The 13,850-nt window shown below is 36.7% G+C and overlaps 1 protein-coding gene and 1 long non-coding RNA gene across 19 annotated transcripts in view; one reads left to right on the top strand and one right to left on the bottom strand.

Annotated features, from left to right (window-relative positions):
• MAMLD1 (mastermind like domain containing 1) overlaps positions 1 to 13,850 on the bottom strand; it is a 256,179-nt gene that overhangs the window by 238,930 nt on the left and 3,399 nt on the right. The window contains exon 1 of one of the 17 annotated variants that reach the window (XM_086850512.1): positions 1,159 to 1,267. The exons of the other annotated variants lie outside the window; for them this stretch is intronic. The gene's annotated coding sequence lies outside the window, so the exon portion shown is untranslated. Of the gene's footprint in view, positions 1 to 1,158; positions 1,268 to 13,850 lie in introns of those variants that run through there. 17 annotated transcript variants of the gene reach the window in all.
• LOC111928501 (uncharacterized) lies at positions 1,523 to 13,295 on the top strand. Of its 2 annotated transcripts, XR_002864134.2 has the most exons (5): positions 1,523 to 1,605; positions 2,326 to 2,378; positions 2,472 to 2,560; positions 3,727 to 3,770; positions 8,054 to 8,123. It is a non-coding gene; the product is annotated as an uncharacterized LOC111928501 (long non-coding RNA). The 2 variants fall into 2 exon arrangements; XR_002864135.2 differs by lacking the exons at positions 3,727 to 3,770; positions 8,054 to 8,123 and adding an exon at positions 11,451 to 13,295.

Genomic DNA, 13,850 nt, shown 5'->3' with positions numbered 1-13,850 from the left:
GTATCTTCAACACACTTCTCAGATTCTAGCAACCATGCTCCATATGCTTTACAATATTCAATGGCCTTCTGTGACCTTATTTCCCTATTACTCTACATTTACTGAAAAGTCCAGAAAATCAGTTGGAATACAACTTTCCAAGTGACAAAAATGAGGAAGGCAACTAGGGAATTCATTCTGTGCCACTACAATTACTCTGGAGCTGGGTGGACACAAGTAAAATGAAAATGGGCTGTAGAGGAACATGATATAACAACTGAAAGAGCTGTCCAAAGTGTGCAAGATGACAGGTTTCCTACTGTAAAAAAGTACATGATTTGAAGGCATGCACATTGGCTCTGCCATCTGAACGCAAATAACCTTGTGTGCCTCAATTTCCACTGCTGCAAAACTAACACCATTTAGGTGCTGGTTTTGGTTGGGATAGCTAAAATGCTATCACTCCACAATATGGTTTAGTGGGCATGGTGGTATTGAGTTGAACACTGGACTTGATTATCTTGGAAGTCTTTTCAAACCTTAATGATTCTATTGAGTTAATTTTCTTTATAGAACCTGGTCTGGGGCTGTGGTTTGGATTTGTGCTGAGAACAGTGTTGATAATTCAGGGCTGTTTTCATTATCACTCAGCAGTTCTCACCCAGAGCCAAGGCCTTTCCTGCTCCTCACCCACCCCACCAGCAAGAGGCTCCACGAGGAGCTGGGAGGGGACACAGCCAGGACAGCTGACCCCAGCTGACCCAGGGGATATCCCAGCCCATATGGCACCATGCCCAGCATATAGAGCTGGGGAGAAGGAGGAAGTGGGGGAGATTTGGAGTGATGGTGTTTGTCCTCCCAAGTCACTGTTACAGGTGATGGAGCCCTGCTGTCCTGGGGATGGCTGAGCCCCTCCCTGCCATGGGAAATGGGGAATGAATTCCTTGGTTTGCCAAGGTTCTTGCCTTGGTTCTTGTGCACATGGCTTTTGCTTTACCTGCTAAACTGCCTTTATTCAACTGTGGTAGTTTGGCATTTAGGAAAAAAAGTGGGAAATATCCACGGAAGTGATTTCTCTGAGAGAAGCTGCTGGGAATTTCTTCTCCGCTTAAGATCAGGCCAATAGCTAGTCAGTTTTGAGAACTGACAGCATTTTAGACCACTGAAAAGTAAGATTACCTTTGTGAATACCACCTTTTAAACCCAAGCCTGGTAACTGCTTTTCTCTTTGTTCCAACCTTGAAAGGTATCGGAGCGCTGGTGTGGCTGGCCCCACTCCCCCATGGCCCGTGCGGCCTTGGGGGCCTGGGCCAGACTCCAGCAGCTCCTGGGCAGGCTCTGCTGTGGCCCTAGGCTGGGCCAGGCCACAGCTGCTGACATCTCACTGGTACCCTCTCACCTCCCCATGGCCTGCACAGACAGCTCCAGGCCTAAAACCGTCCACTGCCTTCCAGTGGCTGCTGGGCTGAGAGAGACACCTGAAATCCATGAGACACCATGAAGACCTGCATGGCTTGGGCCAGATTTAAAGTTTTCACTACACAGATGAGGCCTGCAGACTTAATCCCATCTCCAGAGAGAGGAAAGTGGGAACTCAACATGTAAAAGAAAACATGAAACATCAAGGTCAGTTAAAAAAAGAGTTAAGCCTCAGATGGAATGAGAATGAGGAGATGCTTTAATAAGCTGAAATATTATTTTGGTAGGGGCATGGAGATGGACAATAATGTTCTGGAAAATAACTTCTTTAATTCATTAAGGAATATTGGGGGAAATGAACTATTCAAACTGTAAATCTGAGCAAAGATATCAATTGATGAGCTAAGTAGATGGTGGAGTAACTGTGATCCCATGAGATGCTTGAACAGAGAAAGAGAGAGCTGCTGAAGACCCTTTGCCCCAAGGGAGAGAAGAAAACCTCTGTTCCCAGAGATGATCACAAAGACAGATGAAGAAAACTTTTACCTTTGAGTAACTCATCCTTTAAATAATACCCCTTGAGTTCAAGGCCCATGAACACACCTCAGAGTGGTGTAAAAATGGGAGGAAGGCATGATGGCAGAGTTTTTTCCCAGGTGGCTGCCAGTCATGGAAATGAAAAGACACAGAAAATTGTTTCCTGTGAAGAACTCTCCATGGAATGACAAAAGAAAACTCCTCTCCCTACAGAGACTAATGAAAAGACTATCATGTATTTGGTACTGCTTTAGCATCCCAGGTTTTGTCTCTACAGTGTCAGTTGAGAAAGGAAAAAGGTTGGGTGGGGGGGATAAAAGGTTTCTGGAGGTTTTACTCTGGTTTCTTACTCTTGTAGTCCTATTAATAAAGTTTCTTTATTCCCTTTAGGTTTTAAGCCTATTTGGCCCTTCTCCTAATCGATACCTCACAGCAAGAAATGAGTAAGTACTCTAGTGATTTTTAGCTAGTGCTAAAAACCACCACACCAACCCACTCAGTTTTCTCACTTTTACCCTTTCAATTCTCTCCTCCAGTGAGTGGCCCTGTGGGGCTGAGTTGCAAGCTGGGTTTAAACCATGACAACTTATAAACTTATCTAGCAGAGGGTCCTGAGAACTTACTAGTAAGTGATATTATCGGACAATACTGGTACAGACATTATATGTATCATTCTGTTACTATTTAGTTAAGAAGCACTATATGGGACACACACATCAATAAGCAAAGACGTGAAGCATTACTGTAATACTTCCTCATTATATATTAAAAGCAATCTCTCCTTCACATTTAAAGTAATCCACATTTTCCAAGGATAATCATAATTCTGAATCACAAAATGATGATTTAGGGCACCCACCTTTTAAGCATAAAAAACATTCTTTACAAAGTATGTGCCTCTTGTGATTTCAAAGAAAACTGCAAATGTAAAAGAGTGTGAAGACCAACAGTCAGCAAACAGTCAAAAAGCTTTCTGATGATGAATAGCCCCCTTTGAAATTGTCTACTTCCATAGTGCTATTTCTGGAATTTCAAGCATGAACTCTATGAGCAGCCAGACTAGGCATTTCTATTCAGTGGCAATAAAAGTCAGATAATTCGGTACCAACTACAACAGGATTTTACTGTTTATATGGTTAATATATAGTTATTATCTCATAGTTATGGAGGGATCTGCCAAATTTCACAAGATACTTCCTTATTAAAGGGAAGTTTAAAAATGGAGGAGCCATAGTGTAAGCATGCAGATCTCTAATTTTTTTCCGTTGAAATGAAAACTTAACCCTTGGAAAATACACTTCAATACTGAATGTATTCATTAGCCTTTTGCATTTGATCTTAATTTGATGACAAAGATATTATAAGGATGTCATATTATAGTAAATGCAGTTTTGACAACGGGTTCACTCATCCATTGTACTATGTCAAAAAAGGTTCTTGTATTAAAATGGCTTAAAATTTTCAAAGAATCATTTCAAAAGGTGATTGACATGTTAGCTTAAGAAAAAATCCTGACACTTTCATTTTCATTTTTTTCCTTAAAAAGTAGTCAAAACATATTTGTACATTGCAACATCGAGTGCCCCCCCAAAAAATGACAGTGCATAAATTACAAAGCAAGCTTTTCACAGCAATCACAGACCTCTGCACAAGTTAGAATTACATTATCTTAATCCCTAAAGCAGAGCAATAAATGCATCTTTAATATGTTCAAAAGCTGTTACTTTTTCCTTTTTTTTTAACCAAACTGCAATGCTATGAGCTTAAACTTCTCTCATTGCATTGCTTCAGGCAGTGGATCTCTGAATATATGTGCTTTCATCCAGTGAATATAGGTAAGAGAATAAACCAATGTCTGTTTTCCTGTCTTCAACATAAAGGCATTTGTAGCTAGACAAGAACCTGCAAGATATCAAACAGGCTAATGAAACCTGACTGATCTAAAAGGGCTGGCTGAGAGCTTGGTTTTCGTTTGATAAATAAACATCTGAAGTTATCTGCTGCAAATGCTTTCACTTGGGGTCCAACAGTAACTTTCTTGTTATAACACTAATATTTAAAGCAATACCAGCATGCACTATATGTTAACTGAATCATAGTATTTGTCTTTCATTTCTATTTTAATATTAATACTAATTTCAGAAACTTCTAGGCATTGAAAATATAAACTTCTATAAATCTGACAAAAAAAATATAGGTACAACTCAATGCCTGAATAAAATTTCCTAACAGTTGTTTCAATGTCCTACCACACAGTCTAATTAGAAACTGATTATCATCAATAAGGAATCTTTCATCTCTTAATATAATATGTACCTATCTTTCTGTGAAAATGTAGTTGGATTGTAAAACAGAATAACAAAGTGATATTAGTGAGAAAAGTACTAATTCACTACATCCCTTGTACCTACTCAATATGCTGTATTTATATGGCAGTCAGCTCCCAAATAGATGGCACCAGAAGATCAAAACAGTTGCTTGTCACAGCATGCAAAGAAAAGGGAATTTTCTTTACCTGCACACACAATTCTTTGAAACTTCCCTGTGAGTTATCTCTCAATTAAATACCAGTATTTCCCCTCTCTTCCCACCAAAAAAAAACAACACTGCAAACCCTTTTATTATGGCTAGGGGGTAGATGAAAAATTACAAACATTGCCAAGTGTGTAACTAGAAAAACTGCCTTGAAGTGGGTGGGGATGTTTAGATCTTGGCAGCTGCTGTGTAATCAAAAGCTTTTACAAAAGCGAAAGTAATTTAAGTCTTGTCAGAGAGGCTCACTGATTCTGGTAGCTTTTTTCCTAAAGACATCATAAGCTGATCAGCTTTTCACACAGCATTTGCTGGGGCTGTCATCCAGAGTGATTGCTCTATCTGTCCCCTCAACAGGACCAACAAAGGACAAGATTTTAGAAACATTGCAGAATCTGTCCTTTAGAAAACATGAAATATAGCTAAGAACTGAAACTCCGGCTATTTGTTTGCTAATTTCTTTAAGACCTGTTAACCAAAGCAGTAAGATGTAGGAAAGTACCTTCTGTGGCTGACAGGGATATTCAGTACATCTTTCCTGATACTTCTAAGGGAAGCCATAGGTATTAACACACTAAAATTTATTTTTTCAACTGGATTTTGCTTTGAAAGCTGAACTTTCATCTAAACTCCTCACTTTCTCAGTTTTGAGAAACTAAAGGTCCAAGATAGTGCCCTCATTATTATGCCTCAGGCAATACAATAACTTCTTCCTGGCATCCAACCAGGCTGGAAAAAGCCCCCAGCACTCATAATAGCATCAGCATATGCAGATAGCAAGAGTAACATTTCATGGTACAATGGGATTTTGAAACTTTCTGGTTTTAACCTATAATTCTAAGAACTACAGAATGTGGAAAAGTCATCTACACCTGGGCACCTGGAGAGAATTTGAACAGCACACCTGTATACACAGCCTGTGAAGAATTGCTACGCATCAAGCAGACTCAAGTTTTTGTTTAAAAACCAAAGAACAAATACAAAAAGCTTGAGAACAATCAAGCAAAAAATGTGATTTTTAAAAAAAAGACAGAATACAAATCCTTTCCTGAATGATGGGTTATAATTTTGTATTTATAAATCATATATTCAGTTGGTCAGGTGTCTTCTGAGATTCATATTGAGTCACATACCAACATGCAATCAAAGTTTAAAAAAATATATGTTTTTAAAATATGATATGGAATGATAACAACTCCCAAGGAGAATGCCACAATATAAGCAGAACACCCACATAACTTTTTTTTTCCATGTGCACAGAGACCTATGATTAAAGTCTGAGCTCCCATGGTTTTGATGCATACAATTACACACAGTCTCAGCAGGCACTCATTATGCAGTCACAGCAAAGAAAAAGTAAATGCCTCACTGAATAAAAGGGAAGGAGGAGATTTTTCATGAGTTCTGTTGAAAGACAACAACAACTTAGAGAAATGAGGAATTATTGCATATCCCCTTTTTACTCATCATTTGGGATAAAACAGTTTACTGATATAAATAGCTAAAACAGTAATTCAGCTAAAAATAATTTCCAGAGGCTACAAGCCTCAAAAATTCCATACCATTCAAAGAGTAATTAAGCAAGTATATAAGATTAACTAGGCAATGTAAAACCTGAGTGAATTATTAATTTAAGCCAAAATTAACAACCTGACCTTTAATATTTTGGGGATAAATTATATCTGTTCAATTACTCAGATGCGCAGTCACTGAAAGCAAGACTTACTCCAAGAGATGTGGTCTAGTTCTTTACAGTATTTTTGTTCCATGGTGGATGTCAATTAACCCATCAATTTCAGATACATTAAATAACACAGATTAAGATTCAAAGTAGTTTAAAAAAGACATTACAGTGATTTCCTATGGTTAGGACTGTATATCACACTTTAGTATCCACAGGCAAACCCTTCTATAACTGAATGTCATTTATCTATATCTGAGGGAAGAATTTATTTTTAAGAATGCAAATGCTGGTTGCATATTTAAATGAATGAAGCATGTGATGTAGGTCAAAGACGAACTGGAAAGAACTATTTTAGTAGTTCTAATGCTATCTGCAGTTTTCACACATTAGTTTGTAGGCATTTTGAAGGTTAAAGAACAGTGAACTTTGAGAACATAATCATGAAATCCATTGTGAAGAACAGCTTATGTTCTATATGCTGGAAGAGTGGCATTTCAGTTCTGCCAGAGGCAAGGTAAAAAGCTTAAAAACAACTCTGTTAAATGGAAACTTGTTACGTAAAAATATAGGTAAGAAAGAAATAGTAAGACTAGAGCTGTGACTGAAAACTACACATTTCTCATAATTCTTTCCTGCAATGTCTTTCCTGCTCAAGCTTTACAACCTATGGAGTCAAAGGGTGCAGTGACTGTAGAAATTTAAAAAGCATTTATCAGTAAGGCAGACAACTGTAAATTACGGAGTGGTATTTTGAAAGTATATATCTGGGGGATCAAATGCTTCTCAGCACATCAGGAATGTCATCTACACTTATTACACACTGATTATTTCCTAAGTTCTTCCACTTCTATCTTAACACTACTAGAGGTTCATAGTTTTTACCCAGGCAAATACTCCCAAAGAAAAACAGGAGCTGGAACTATACTGCTGGGTCATTGAGCCAAATTCTGAAACTCCAGCTACTAAGTTTTAGACTGGTACATGGCTAGGCTTCAGCTCAGCTTATATTAAGTGTACAGCCAGTGTGATACCATAGGTGCCTACACTAAAGTATGCATTCTATACACGGGCACTAAATCAAGCATTTAAATAACTTCATTAGCAGTTTTAGGGTAATCTTTTTAAGATGTGCAGAGAGTTAGAAAATATCTAGCATTTCTCTTTCCCCTCTAGCCTTTTCTTCCTTGTAGTAGTTGAAATTTTACCACTTTGCTGCTAACAGGATTTGCAAAGCCACTGTTGCACCTAAAGTCTAAGGCAAAAAAACTCCCACCTATCAGAACTGTGGGATTTTGCTCACTGTTTTTGATGGTTCAAATTTTTTGTTAAAAAGTCTTTTAAAAGACTTTTTTTCTGTTCAAAGTCTTTCTCTTAGTAAAAATATTATTGCAGAATTATTTTCCATTTTTAGCAATGTAAATGCAGAATTATTTCCTGTCATCAGCTACTACTGATCTGTCTTGCTAAATGCACTCTTTTCTGCACCTTACCTTCTCTCAAGCTGGAATAACCATGCTACAATTGGGGAACACCTTGATTTGCACAGAAACTTTGAAGGTCATGAAGTCTGAACACCCTACTCCAAACAGAGTCAAGTTAGGTTGATCAGGACCTGTCTAGGCAAGCTTTGAGTAACTCAAAGACGAGAGAATCCATAACCTCTCCAGACAACCAGTGCTGCAGTTCCATGTTGTAAATTTTGGGTGTTTTTCCTCCAAGTTTAATAAGAACCTTCCTTGATGCTAATTGTCACAAATTATTACCAAAATAAGGGATCTAAAAATTTTGTTTTCATCAAAGATAGCAAAAACTTCTGAATTATTTTGCTCATTTAGGAGAAAAATGCTTAAAAATATTTAAGTCCCTTAGAAAGTACTAATAAAACCCATTTTTACCACTTAGGAGCAAAACTGGAAGAGAAGGGGATGCAGCATCAGCAAATTATCCACCAAGTCTAGGTTGCTTTATTCATTGTGAAAGTACTGATTTCACTGCCATATTTGAAGAAGAGTGCTTTACTATATATACTTTTACAAATATGGAGTCTAAGTACCATCAAGTGCCTTGCATAGATTCCCACAAAAACATAAGCCCTGTATGTACATTTTTGCTCTATGTTTCAAAATAATCCACTTCAGCTCAGGTCTAGACTGCCACCATCAGCATTGCTACATATCCCATTGTGCAGCTACAGCAATTATTTATTATTCAATGACAACAATGTAGCAGAAGTGCTGGCGTTATGATTCTTCATATGTATTAAGAGTTCAATAAAACAATCTGCTGAATATCTTTTTGTTTGTCTGATGAACAAGACATTCTCTACAGATAATACACCAGATCACATTGTAGTAAGTATGAATCTCAGTAGGAAACTAGGATGCTGTATTTCAAACCTGTCAACATTTTTCATGTAACTCCAAAAAATTATTCATTGCATTTTCCTCCCACAAATTCTCCAAATTAAATATGCTTAATACAGAATATACATTCTAAAGGCTTCAAATGGAAAAAAAAAAAATCAGGTATTAATAAAGTCAGCATGTTAAGTTTTTTTACATCTCACTACTTCTTTCACTTTTAATAATATAGTGTGCTGAGTTAAGGACAACATTCCAACGGAGGTACATAAATATTTGCATACGGTGACAAAAACATTTTCCCACTGATTCTGAAAACAAAAAAAAAAGCAAACTCGGGGCTCATTATTAACAAGTTGAATATTATTAACAAATTATTTTACTTGCAAAGAGTAATGTTTTAAAGCAAACAGCTACATTCATAATTAATAGGAATAAAAAGTATATGGATAAATCAATCATTTGTTGCTCTTACTTACTGGCTAAAAATTGATGTGTTGCAGAATTACAGTTTGGAGTGAGGAAGCATCCACTCTGTGAAAAAACATCAGTATTCATCAGCTATTTGTTTACTGTCTTGTTTCTGAAGCTGCAGAGAAAATTACTACCTGTCTGTGGTAACTGGCAATTAAAAAAAAAAAACCCAAACTAACTAAAGCAACTGCTATCTTGCTAAAATGGAAGCAGGCATTTAATAAAACAAATAGAATAGATCTACACTAACAAGCTCCTTCAGATCTACAGTTTCTTTATGCAGAATATATAGTATGGGTGATGATGTCTCTGGTAGCTTGTGATGTACTGTAAAAACATTTTAAACCGTGATACAGTATGTCATAGACAATAAATCAGTAAATACTGTAGTGGCTTTACAGTACTGTTCTTTCTCATCAACATGATTCCATGATTCCTGAGGTTAAAAACTGTTATGGCTTTAGATTTTAAACACTCAGCATAAAAATAATTTATATGTGCAATCTAAAGTTGCAAGACTTTATTACACTGCACTTGCCCTGTGCCATTTTCACAGGCAGTTAAAACACTGGAGTTTCTACTGTCTTCACCACTGCCATAATTGATACATCAGACTTCAAGAAAGTTTAAATATTTATATCCAGAACTGTTATTTTCAGGCTTTGCACAGATTTAACTGCATTTAATTTTAACTCTGGTAATTTCTGTGCACACTTTAAAATCATATGCCAGATGTTTAAATGCCACAGAGGATTATTATTACATATTTACTTACATAGATCCATCCCTCATGTGTGCTGATGTTAACAGGAAAGACACTTCCAGAGAAGGCAACACCTCTTTCTGATGGGACTTATAGCAGGAGACCTGTTCTGTATATGACCAACTTACTAATTTCACAAACTTATTATTTGCATTCTGATCAATGAACATATAAATTTAAAATGTTCAATTTTCATAGGCTAAACTTATGTAATAATGTTTTAAAATGTCAGCTTTTCTTTGCAAGTCAAAATACTTTAGGACACTATACTATAAATTGTTTTTTGTTTTAGAGAGGCAAAAAGACAGAACTGTTAGCAAAAGCCCCCAATGTGATAAAACAAACAAACAAAACAAAAGAATAGCAACAAAAAAACCCAGAGAGCATGGTTCAGGCTGGAAGGAGGTACAACCCCCCCTGCTAAAGCAGGGTCACCCAGAGCAGGTTGCACAGGTTCACATCCAGACAGGTTTTGAATATCTCCAGTGAGGAAGACCCCACCACCTCTCTGGCCAGTCTGCTCCAGCGCTCAGTCACCCTCACATTGAAGCATGATAACAAAGAACACAATTCACACAGAACTGAAAAGGGAACACATGCAGATTAATCACAAAGTTTAAATTTGAGTAAAAATACGAACTTAGTCCTACAAAATAACAAACCTAATAAACTTAGGTTTAAAAAACCCTCAGACTCACAAGAAACATAAACATTAATAAACTAATGAAAAAAGAAAAGTGATGAAACAAAGGAAGCAGAGATGCTGAACTTACTGCCACTGCAGCACTTGAGTTTACATTTTATAGAAACCTTACAAACTAACTTCACAGGGCACTACCAGCCCTACATTTCTTGACATGCTCAAGTTGGCACCAAAGCTTGAATTCTCTATTAGTAAAGAACACTTTGATCATCACGTTGCAGATTTATAATTTTGGGCACACTATCCAGACTCTCTCTTTGCAAATAACCTGTAGTACTGGGCAGTGGATATTGTGTTGCCTTTCAACTAGGCTTCTACAGCAATAAAACACTGAAGATTCACAACACATCTTTATCCAGAACATTCTGCTACTGTTTTGCTGTCAGATATGACAGAGACATAAGGTTTCTTTTACTTCTAAGAAAACTAGCTTTTCTCCTTTTTCCTCATGATTAAATCATTATTGGCCTCTACTCCAAAGAACTGGCATTCTTTCTTCACTTGGAGTATGAAGACAAACACAAATTGAATGATTACACATTGTAGTCCTCCCATAACATTATGAGGCTTTTCAGACCATTAGAATAAATTCTTTTTGCTTGATCTTAACACGCTTGAGGAGCAGGACTTAGAGGAGGTACCCCACAGGTGTCTGAATTTCTGGGGTAATGAAACAATGCAGGAGCTGCAGAAGAGTTGTAGTGCTAGGAGTAAAGCAGGACTAGGATTAGAGCTGGTAGTAGGAAACCAAACTAGATCTAAATGAAGTACCTAGTAACATGAAGCTTAATACAGACAGACAGCTCTTGGTTACCCAAATACACAGCCTATTGCACTGCAAAAGGTGTCAGTGTCCTCCTCCCTTTAATACAAAGAAATTCAATTATCAACATGAGATATTTTCAAGTTGATTTTTCAAGTAAATCATAGTGCAGGCTACTAAAATAATTTGTTTTCCCTATTCTAATCATTGGTGTTTCTGCCCTAAAATGGAAGCAGCACTGTCTCCGAGGAACGGCACAAGCAACACACCCTGGCACAGCCACCTGCAGGATCAGGCCCTGCCGCACTTCAGGAATGTTCCCTGGCTCCTGGCACCACCTGGGACAGCAGCTATGGTGAGCCAGCAAAAACTGCTTTGGACCAGCTTGTCCAACCAAAAGAAAGGAAGAATGCATATTAAACTTTGAAGAGAAAAAGAAGCCCCTCTCATTTAAGAGCTGTATGTTGAGCTCTCGTTTTGTGAGGGGATACAAGGTATTTTATAAAGTTTATCTACAACGACTTAAAACTATGTTCATATTTTGGTCAAAATCAACTTATATATTATTTGTATTTGTACTTGCTGATGTATTAGAAATGAGATTCATTTGACATGTTTATTAGTGATTAAAACACAATATGGAGTATCCCAGTGTACATTAACACTGTAGGAATAACTGATAGCAGACTGCTTTCTCTTTGCAAGTATACCTAAAGGTAAGGTAACCCTTCATTTAAGTAGGCACATACGATGAAAATATATTGTATTTGCTAATGGGGACAATAAAGAAGGGGAAATCAAGACATTTGACAATTAAGAAGGCAATTAAGTCCAAAATAGATGAAAAAAAACCCCTGAAAACAAAGAAATAAAAGAATACAGATAAAATATGAGATGGTGTACTTCAAAATATGACCTAGAGGTCAACATATATAAAACAAATAATCACAAACATATAGAATGGTTATTACTGCAGTGAAACTCACAAAACTCATTCAGTAATATATATAAGAGCTTATTAGGAAGAACAAGTCAGCAGTTAACCATTTTAAAATCTTATGTAGAATGCTAAAACCAGTTTTAATCATCACACATCAAGCCAATCAGTTCTATATCCTGACTTTTATACATTTCTCTAATCAGCACAATCATAAACATGCACAGCAACTCTATACAGATATCTATATAGTTGCTGCTGAAGATGAATATAATGCAGTGTCTGTTCAAATGTCAACACAGTACAGATTCTCATGAATGTCAACTATTAAATAGTGACATTCAATACAGATAATTGTAGTCAATTGTATTTCATGGGTTATTAACAGCTGAAATTTCAGTTTTGACTCCCAGTTTCCTGGAACATACTGCACCACATCTGTCCCCACTTTGGAAATGAACTGTAGCTGATCAAGTCCCTTGACCTGATTTTGACACAAGATATCCCAGCCCCTATTGCTGTGTACTGAACCCTGTAAAATCAGCTACTAAGTGAATGTGACAAGGAACACAGCAATACTTGCCTATCTAGATGAGATCAGAACTCTGTCCTTGTAAAGGATGTACCAGGCATTATTTTAGCTCCACAGAAAGCAGTAACACGTTCTCCACTGGGAATTACATAGTCTTTGCTCTATCAAAATTAAACTTAGGGACACCATAAGAAAAGCTAATATAGAGGCACTGAAATGAAGTACAGGTTATGGAAGCACAGACATAAGTTACAGAATTTCTTGTTGGTGAGATTATATGCAAGGTACTGCACCAAAAGGAGATAATTTGGGATTGGTGTTAGCATGTGAAAGCCACAGTGACCAAAAAACAATAAAGTACATCTAAGATGCCAAGCATAAGCTGGTCATCTGCTAAAATCATAATGAATTTTCATTTCATATTCACTGCTGCACAGTTTGAATCATCATCTTCAATCCTGAAACAATCTACTAAAGTCCCTTTACCAATCATCACACAAAAGGCTGAAAAATACACAAGAATTGTGAATTACAGAGCTTTATTTACATGCTGCTAGATGTTGTTAAGTCTTTTGGAGAGTGTTTCAATATATGAGACAAGGTTTCTACAAACCAAGTGAGACAGTTTTGTGAGAGGAGATTTTCAACATATTTATTCACCTTTGGTAGTGGCACACGTATATTCTGCTATTTACATTTTATTTACAGCTGTTAGATTTAAGATTTTAAGTACCCTGGGGATTTTTCTTTAGATAAAGAAAAAAAAATCTATTTTATCTTTGTGATGAAACACAGTATAAAAAATTGTGCTATAAGGTACGTGAAAGGAAACAAAGCTGCTTACACAACATTAAAAAGTTCTGGCCTATATTTTCCCCAAAATAAATAACCCCCATATAAAATACAATTATACAGTGGAAAAATTCCAAAAGCAAATACCAAAACCCCCATGAAAGCTCATTACTTACTTGCTACTCTAAACAGATCCAACAGGTTCTTGTACTAACCATACACATCTAGTAAAATGAAAACACCTTAAAGCAAAAAAAGCATTTAAAGTAATAATCCTATAAAAACTACAAGGAAATTAAATTCACATCATCTATTAATTTCTCTTCTTATTATGATGTTATATAAAGGACTGGAACGACTCCATTTGGAACATTT

Source organism: Cyanistes caeruleus, chromosome 14 (genome assembly GCF_971803275.1).
Source record: "Cyanistes caeruleus chromosome 14, bCyaCae1.hap1.1, whole genome shotgun sequence".
In the NCBI taxonomy this organism is placed as follows: Eukaryota; Metazoa; Chordata; class Aves; order Passeriformes; family Paridae; genus Cyanistes; species Cyanistes caeruleus.
This window is presented reverse-complemented; position numbering and strand designations above follow the sequence as displayed.